Source organism: Ochotona princeps, chromosome 14 (genome assembly GCF_030435755.1).
Source record: "Ochotona princeps isolate mOchPri1 chromosome 14, mOchPri1.hap1, whole genome shotgun sequence".
In the NCBI taxonomy this organism is placed as follows: Eukaryota; Metazoa; Chordata; class Mammalia; order Lagomorpha; family Ochotonidae; genus Ochotona; species Ochotona princeps.
The window spans coordinates 50,292,578-50,301,054 of NC_080845.1; the positions used below are offsets into that span (position 1 = coordinate 50,292,578).

The window sequence follows — 8,477 nt, forward strand, 5'->3', positions numbered from 1 at the left end:
AATTCATTCTATTTAGGGATTTGATATCTCCTAATATGAATATTCCATGTTTATTCAGCCAGGCATTAGAAAAAATCATGAAGATATCCCTTATTTCAGAATGCTATGAATAGATTCTGGCCCAAATAGTCAGAATTCTTGCACAGAGTTGTGTTTGCATCTACTTTAAGAGCTGGCATGTTCAGTATCTTCTGCATTAATTGGGGATTGTTACAGATAAAGAGACGTGGTATTCTGTCTGGTGAAACTTTAAACTAAGTAGAAATATTTATATATTTTATGTTTCATAACAGTTTTATTTACAAATCTCTTACATACAGCTTTTCAATTTAACATGTGCAATTGAGTGGCTTTAGAAAATTCACAGAAATGTACATTTTCATAGTTAATCTAAGACTTGCACTACCTAAAAAATATGACACACAGCTTATCTGTCACTCCACAGTCTTCCAACTCTCAAAGTTGGCAGTAGCTAATATACCTGTCATGTCTATGCATTGTTTTTACATTTTTATTATTTTTTGCATTTCAATTACTTTTAGAAGCCAATATATTTTCTAGACACAGGTTTTTCTTAAATTTTATTTTTGATAATGTTTATACAACTAATTAAGTCGGGCAGGGTCGAGGACTAGGGGAAAGTGCGTGAGACTAATATTTCCACGCCGTCTAAACACATATCTGAGAATATAATGTGTAACAAGTAAAAAGCAAACTCACCCTAGTTTATCAGAATATAGTCCCTAGCTTTAAGCAGTAATTGAATGGGGGGGAAATGACCATTTCACCCATATACAGTAAATGTTAATCACTAGAACTGGAAAAGCACGTTTATCTGTTTGTGTGTTTGTTTATCTATTTATTTGTTTATTTAATTTCTAAGGCAGTGTGACAAAGAAGTGGTAGAAATTTTAAAAAGAAAAAAAAAGAGGGAAGAGTTCTTAAGTCTGCTGTTTCACCCCAAAAATGCCTGAAACAAGACAAGGATGGGACAAGCTTCGAGCCCACAGTGGGAACTCCATTTAAGTTTCTTACATGAGCAGCCGGGACACAAACACTTGGATCTCCATGTACTGCTTCCCTTTTATTGTAGCCAACAGCTGTATTAGAAGTGGAGTAGAGAGGGCCAGGGTTGTGGCACATCACCCTAACCTTCTGCCTGTGGCACCTGTATCTCAAATAGGTGCCGCTCCATTCCAATCCAGCTCTTCATCTGTGACTTGGGGAAGGAGCAAGAGACGACCCCTGCACCCAAATGTGAGATTTGGAAAAAGTTCCTGGCTCCCATATTCAGAGTGGCCCCGCTCTAATCCAACATATACTTTTGTGGGGTGAACCAGTGGATAGAAGATCTCTTTCTCTTATCTCTGTCTCTGTAACTCTTTCAAGTAAAATAATAAGCTGGAAAAAGAAAAGGAAAAAGAAAACGGAAGAGAGAGAAAAGAAGAAAAGAAACATAAGGAAAAGAGAAGGGAAGAAAAGAAAAAGGAGAGAAAAAAAAGAAAAAGAAAAGGAAAAAATGGAAAGACCAAAACAGAGAGAAAGAGAGAGAGAGAGAGAGAGAGAGAGAGAAGAGGAAAGGAGAGGTGAGGAGAAATCAAGGGTAAAAAGAGAGAAATAAAAGAAGGGTAACAGTAGATGAACTCATACTAATGCTACAAAATGGGTTGCTGCATCCCAACAGCTGCCCTCAAATGAATACAAAACCTATCATATCGTCTCTTTCCATGATGTAATAATGCTTTACCTAATGAAGGCCAAAGAAATATTCAGCATAACCTGTCAATAGTCCAGGAAAAGATACAGGGTACATATCAGTTACAGATCTCTTGTGAAGCAAAAGTCAACAGCACCAAAACTGAGCTCCTCAAATGCAGGAGTCCAGGGATTTAAAATGTGGCTTAATATTTATGCTTTAAATATTTTAAAAGAATCTCTAATGATGAAATAAAAGACAAGGGCAATCTTAGAAAACAAAATAAACACCAAGATAATTGAAGCAGGGATGTACCTTACTACTGAACATACTAGTAACAGAGAACTGTGTATTAGTTAAAACAAAAGAAAATCTGAATAAATGTCAATTTTAAGAAATACAGAATGCAGAATTCAGTAAAATAAAATCTAATTTTTAAAATAAAAAAGTGTATTTACTCATAAGAAAAAAATAGGACATTGGAAACGACAAATTCAAAAAAGCAGGAAAGATGTGTCTGTATCAACACATTTCTAATAAAAACATTGATTATGTCACAGCTGTGTTGTGGATTTAATTAAACACCCTTCCTCACCCCACCCCAAAAAAAACATAAAATCTTATAGCCTCCTGCATGTCACTTCAAAATATTTCATTTCTTGCTTGATGCATCTCTAGTTAAACTACTGGACAACTGCATAGATGTTCTAGCTTCGGTGATCTGCACAAATGAAATAAGAAATTGCTAGGCTAGAACGCATTTCTTTGTAAGCTCCCACATCACTTAGAAGGACTAAAAACACTGAACTATGAACTATAGAGATGACAGCTGGAAGGTTTGGGCAGGGTGATGACAGTAACACATTATATGGATAGAAGACACTTATTCTCCCTGGGAGCTAACAGATGAGGCTGCAAGGCAGGCCACAAATAGTAGCAGCCACAACAGCTAGACGTTTTCTAAATGCCAAAATGAACAGTTGGAACCAAAGCCACCTATAGTTAGTCACAATGGCGGCTATTTTGTAGTAAAATTTCACAGAAACAGAAGGGACTCATCTGTTTTGATGCTCCACTCTTTCCGCCCAAGATCATAGAATAGGGAAATATTCATGAGCAAATGCATGACTTGTTTTCATATCCTACATATGACTCAATATAATTAATAGCTAAGAAATGGTCTGATCCGTAAAGGTTGCACTTCCCAACAAAGCACTTACTGTTAGATGCTGCTAACATACCATCAGTTTGTCATGTGAAAAAAATAACAAGTGTTAAATTTTGTCAGTTTCTTTTAATTGGCGATCTATGAGTCTATGGAAATTGTATGTTATTTATTGGTTGAATATCAGGAGGCATACTTTAATTCATAAAACTTTTCGCTGAGTTATATAATTACCCATTGCCCAAATTTCTATGCCCAAGTTCGCTACTGAAAAATAACTTAAAACTTTCTGCTTGAATATTGGAGTGATTTTAATTTCCTGTACGTAGTTAAAGTATTTTGAATAAATGTAATTAGCTCATGACTGCTGAATGACTGGCTGATTTTTTTGTTGGTTTGTTTTAAACGTGAAGCTTTATATACAGCTCGAAAGTGAAGCACATAGGTGTCATCTTGCAAGAATGAAATGTATATTTCTTAAAAAATGTGCTATTTTAGAAAAAAATTGTACAATAATGATATTTGTTTCTGGTAGTAATTCACATTTTTAAAAAGATTTATTCATGTTTTTATTACAGCCAGATATACACAGAAGAGGAGAGACAGAGAGGAAGATCTTCCATCCGATGATTCACCCCCCAAGTGAGCCGCAACGGGCCGGTACGCGCCGATCCGATGCCGGGAACCTGGAACCTCTTCCGGGTCTCCCGTGCAGGTGCAGGGTCCCAATGCTCTGGGCCGTCCTCAACTGCTTTCCCAGGCCACAAGCAGGGAGCTGGATGGGAAGTGGAGCTTCCGGGATTAGAACCGGCGCCCATATGGGATCCCGGGGCGTTCAAGGCGAGGACTTTAGCCGCTAGGCCACAGCGCTGGGCCCAGTAATTCACATTTTTTGGTTTTGACTTAAAGAGAAGATTAAAAGTATATGTTTTAATGGCTAAAGAAGAACAATTCTTGAAAAAAAATCAGTCTCAGTCAATAAATCTGGAAAATTTCACAAGTGATTTTGCTATTATTTTGACAATCTAAGCATATCTATTGACCACATTATTTGTGTGGAAACCTGCTCAAAATTTCACAAGGCAGTAATGATTGAATAAACTTGGCTTCAGTCTGATTATTTGGTGTAAAGTCCTTGCCTTAGGATATCTGAGCACTGAATATTTTCTGCTTAAGTGGAGAACAACATATGAAATACTGTATTTTTCATGAAGTGAAATGATGGAAAAATCAAAGATAATAGCAGATATTCTTTAGCCATTTTTTCAGTAAATAACTGAAATAAATTGTCTCTTAATACCTGGCATTGGCTGAACTACATGGCTACTTTATGGGATTCCAGAGATATTTAAGAGACAAATGGTTAGAATGCAACTTCAACCAATATATTGGAAGAATTGACTTACGTATGCCCAAGGCACTCAGAAAACTCAGCCTTCAGAGGAGTTACCTAATAGAAATGAATGTGTATGAAACCATTCGGAAATCTTCGTCTCAGAGACAATACTATGATCACCCCCACGGATATTTTAGGTCCCTCCCGTTTGGTGGTTAACTATCTTTTACTCAGAGCATTAATCAAACCCCACAAAGTGCATTAGGATTAAAACTCACACAATCACAGTTATCTACTTGGTGTTGAACATTAAAAGCTCAGCTTAAAGTTAATAGTTAATTAGTATATGATCCAATAGGGATCAGTGAAGGACAGGGGGGAGCATGCAAGAGAATTAAAGATACAGATCTTTATTGTTACAGGAAAATCAGGGGAAGAGGTTTGTCGTCAGTTACTAAACTTTGCTTTATGAAAATCAATAGCTTAGAAAAGCTAGAGCTTTTTTTTAAGTTAAAACTTTAACAATACCACTCAAGAAGAAGTTGCTAGAACCAAGGACAAGTGACATCACACAGGTGTAATTTAATCTGAAGAACCCTGTTGTATTATTCAACTTTTCACCATACCATGAAATACCTGAGGCATCTATACAGTGGAAAAGAAGGTTTATTGATCTCATGGTTTTTGGAATTGAAAATCCAGAGGACACAGTCCTGTCGTAGATGATGGGAATATGTACAAGGAGATATCACATGGCGAGCCAGAAAGGAGAGAAGCTGGGTCCAAACTCAGGCTTTTATAAAAGCACTTTTGAGGAAACTGCCTTCCAAGATGATTGTCAACCATTTCCGGACCTCCCCAGTTCTACACATTCAAACACATTGGGAATCAAACCTTGAACATATGGCCCTTTGCATGGTAATCAATGCCCACATTAACATCCAATCCATAGAACCTGTCTCATTTCTGATATTTCAGTTGTTTCAATGACCCAAATTTTTTCTGATCATTTTGTTTTCTGTAAGTTAACAAAAGTTATCTAAATTAGCAATGTGATATAAATGTAGTAAATGAAAATATATGAGAAACTTAACAAAACTGATTTAGAAAAGGAATAAGTCATTGTCAGTTTAACACTGTATCCTTGGATTCTAAATTTACATGTTTAATAATATGTACTAAAATATTACTTTTATCTTTACTCAATATTTTAATTACAACTAGAATCACTTATAACCCAAACCAAATAATTATTAACCAATGAGGACAATATTTTAATCAGCTAAAATCTTCAAGAAGAAATTGTTTGATTGTAAAACAGATTTTTCTGAAAAGTTTCTCAAGAAATTAAACTAAAAAGCTAATTTAATAATCTCAATCCCTTTTTGCAAAACTATTGTTTTCATTTACTGAAGAAGTATTTTTTCTTGTGTAATTGAAAAAATCAAAATGGTGTAAAAACCGTTTTAAAAATCAAAGTTCTAAGATACTCAGAGATAAGATGAACATTTTCATTCCTGAAAAGAAACAAAAAATTATGAGAAAAACATCTATACTTATTAGTACTAGACATTAGCAGAAACAGGGAATTTCAGTGGCGTTCCTAGTCCATCCCTGAAGAATGCAATGGAAATAGGTTTAAACTAAAGTATCTCAACTGCTCATTCAAGATTATTGATTACATGAGCAAATAATAATAGTAACTGTTGAACTAATGATAATTAGCATGTTACAGGGTGTCTATGTGATTTAAATCCTGGAACTATAGCTAGAACTTAGTAGGATGGGAAAGGGAAACAGAAATTTTATGATTTCTTGAATATTGTAAAATAACGAAACACTTGAAATTCAACTGAGTCTTCTGCTAAAATTTCTTAGGTGATGGACCCCTTCCATTGTTTTACAAAAGGAAAGAATTATGCATTGACTTATGTGGCATACTATGTAAAACATTTGTTATTAGAAGTTTGTGCATAGGGCATATGGAAAGAATGTTTATAAAGCAATAATACGTAATTAAGAATTAAAAGTCTCTTTTTAAAGATTTATTTGTATCACAAAGTTAGATATATAGAGAGAAGAAGAGACAGAGAGGAAGATCTTTCGTGCTAATTCATTCCCAAAGTGACTGCAACAGCTGGAGCTGAGCCAATCCAAAGCCAGAAGCCTGGAGTCTCCTCCAGGTCTCCCACACGGGTGCAGGGTTCCAAGTCTTTAGGCTGTCCTCTTCTGCTTTCCCAGGCCACAAACAGGGCAGTAAGGCCACCAGGATTAGAAACAGCACGCTTATGGGATCCCAGCACTTTCAAGGCAAAGAGTTTAGCTGCTAGGCTACTGCGCCAGGCACCAAGATCTCATTTTAAAAGCAACATTTATTATTTATTTTAACCTACAGCTCAAAACCCTACTACTATGTGTCCTTTTCAAAATTAAGTATCCAGAACCACAGTTGCTTAAAATCTGATGTAGAGCCTAAATACATTCCATGGGCTTGGAAAAAATTGATGAATCTAATATATTCTATTACATTGATTTTCTTTTCTATACCAAATTTCACTTATATTTTATATGTTCAAATAGTTATTTGCTATTGAAGTTGTTATTATGTATATATGTGTGTTCAAGTGCCAAGTAAAAATGATGTCTGTTTTAACGAACAGTGGATAAATCTTACAATTAGTATTTCATCTACCCTGAGTATGTAAATAATGTTCAAACAAGAAGTCTCTAGTTGGAGTCGAAAGAAAGAATTTTTATAACTAAGCCCCTGTGCCTATAACCATGTTGTGGATGCAATCATGTGACAGAAATGGCCTGTGGTATTTGTTTTCCAGAACCATTCTCTCCAATAAATATATTTGTGATGAGGTGGTGATAAAAAGTAAAGAATGATCAGTTTTGGCTGAAAGATGGATCCATAACAGTATCTGAATATCAAAAGTTAAAACGATGTTTTCTCAGCCAAAATGGAATGAGGAATGAATTTTAAGCAGAGGATGCACCAGAAGTGACAGCATGTGTCGTTAGCCATGCAATTAATCATGCTTAATCCATGTCCACTCAAGGGTAATGACATTTTTTGCAGTTTGGAAAGTAAAAACAGTTTACAAAGCATTGTTACCACATGGGGGCTCCCCAAATCGCCATACACATAAATGTGTTTTATGCAAATTTTCTTTTTTTCTTTTTGTGGAAGCAGATTTCTATTTTATTAATAGGTTGTTTCCGAACACTTAAAAGACCATATAATCACTTTCAATTACCCCTATGCCCCCAAGATCTCACACAGTTCAACTTTAGGAGAGAATAAACATTGCCTCTTGGATTTCCAAGGCTCAAATCCTTCCCTTCCCTGTGCAGCCTAATTTAGACACTCAACAGATACTGTGTATATGCACCGCCCCTAGCAATGTCTGCTGCAGCTACTCAGTAACATCTAGAGGAGGGGAGTTGGGAGGAAGCAGTCAGACGAGTGACAAGAGTGATGCACAGGGAAACAGGATGGTAGCCTCCTGAAGGGCCCCGTGTCCCTCCTCAGTGGCTTCGTCTTTTATTGGCTGCCTTTCTCTTTGTGCTGAATCACGCCCTTCTGGATCAGATCAGAGATTTCCACTGCTGGCCATGGCCCCAGCCCCAAAGCCATGAGATGAGCTAGTCCAAACTTGGGGACATTCCTGGCCCACAAAGGTTTGACGTGATCAGTCAGGCATATTTTGCCACCTCTCTACATCTTGGCTGTCTTTCCACCCAGCTCAGGGACTGCAATTTCTGGAGCAGTGGTAGGATGTGTGATAGGAATGTCAAATTCGATGTGAAACTCACACTTGAGGTCATGGATGTACCAGCGTTTTCCAAACCACAAAGTCCCTTCCTTGTTGGACTCCAGTCAGAACCAATCATTGTCCGCATTCTTGTTGTTCTCCACATACCGGATAAGGGACTGATGTTCCTCCTTCAGGCGCTGCACACACAGCTCCCGATCTCGGAGTCGGCATTGGGCTTCAGCACTGGATTCTCAGAAACAACACGCTGTGTTGCCTCGTCCATCTTGGACCAGGCAAAATTTTCTAAATGTGATGATGAACATCAACATCACATTTAAGAAATATTTTTTTTTAATTTTCCCAGTTAAAAAAAAATTCTAAACAGTTCTACAGTGGCATACATAATAAATTACATAATTGCATTCTAATCATTATCATCAAGCTCTGCCTCTCTATTTCCATTTTTATCCAAATACGTGAAAAGACAACAAGAAAAAATAATGTTAGCTGGAATAT

The 8,477-nt window shown here is 36.6% G+C and overlaps 1 pseudogene; it reads right to left on the reverse strand.

Annotated features, from left to right (window-relative positions):
- Positions 1-7,452: 7,452 nt before the first annotated feature.
- LOC131481833 (ubiquitin-fold modifier-conjugating enzyme 1-like) lies at positions 7,453-8,244 on the reverse strand (annotated as a pseudogene).
- Positions 8,245-8,477: the final 233 nt, after the last annotated feature.